Source organism: Theobroma umbraticum, unplaced genomic scaffold, assembly GCF_002168275.2.
Source record: "Theobroma umbraticum cultivar Fairchild unplaced genomic scaffold, ASM216827v3 scaffold_30.0, whole genome shotgun sequence".
NCBI classification, from domain to species: domain Eukaryota; kingdom Viridiplantae; phylum Streptophyta; class Magnoliopsida; order Malvales; family Malvaceae; genus Theobroma; species Theobroma umbraticum.
In genome coordinates this window covers 5,994,445-5,995,549 of record NW_018397254.1, presented here as the reverse complement: position 1 = coordinate 5,995,549, position 1,105 = coordinate 5,994,445, and the positions used below count along the sequence as shown (strand labels likewise).

The 1,105-nt window shown below is 36.4% G+C and overlaps 1 protein-coding gene across 1 annotated transcript in view; it reads left to right on the top strand.

The window, feature by feature from the left end:
- The window catches only part of LOC110424891 (LOW protein: zinc finger CCCH domain protein), a 6,357-nt gene that overhangs the window by 4,294 nt on the left and 958 nt on the right, over positions 1–1,105 (top strand).

The window sequence follows — 1,105 nt, the reverse complement described above, 5'->3', positions numbered from 1 at the left end:
CATTGCCTTGGCTGCCACTACCCTATTCTTGCATTGTTCTTTCAGCATCTCTTCTGCAACAGCTTGCACCTGAACCATCGTAACAGCTTATCCTTCAACAACCACCACGTCCCTCTTCTTGATGACTTGAACTTGCACCGTTTTCATTGCTCACGCTGTGCCTAACCCATTCTTCGATTCCTTTCTGGACATCATCAACCTTAACAAGTGCAAAGCAAAGGCAGGATTCAACTCGAAACGACCACAGCTGCACCACATCATCAATCTCGAGTTGATTATTTTTAACAACCGAATTCCACATTGTGGTCAGAACATACATTGAGGTTTTCACCATGTTCCACCTCCTAAAGCTCAGTGTAGTCTCCTCTAAGGATGGTTCTAACAAGCGCACCTCCATACCCTTTTCGGCATTCAAATCCTCTGCCTCTTTTTTGTAGAGAAATTCATGACTTTGGATTTGGGAGAATGGTATGGAGAACCGACTGGCTCTAGGATTTACGTCTGAGAAAAAGATGGGTTTTTGTATTACCAGAAGCCAATCTGAACCACCCATCTTGCCAACAATATGCTCTTTGAAGTTTTCAGGCAAGTCTGACGGTGGGTTAGAACAACTTGGTATACCTATCCTGCTTCTCTTCAATTTCAGCCCTCCCTCTTCTTCTTCGTTGCTTTTAAGTTTTCTTTTAAGACCGGCATTCTTGATCAACTTCTTCTCCAGCTTAAAATTGATAGCCTCTTGAGCATTGTTTTTAAAATACTTCAACTTGAATGCCAAACCTTGTCTTGTCTTTTCTTCACCTTGTTTGATCTTCAAAGTTTTCTTCTTTAATTTTTCACGTCCTGTTCTTGCTACCTCTAACAAATAATCAAATGAACTCCAATTCGAATCAAATTTAAAATTTTTAAAATCTTTAACACAAAGTAGCTTCATATCTTCTTTCTTTATAAAAATCAAATAACTTTTTAAAATAAAATAAAAAAAAAGTATTTAATTTTTTACTATAAAATTATTTACTTGCAATAGAAGTTATAAAAAATATAATAAATTGTTTACTTGCAATAAAAGCTACTAAAATCTACAACTAGATATAAATAAGAGAAGCAT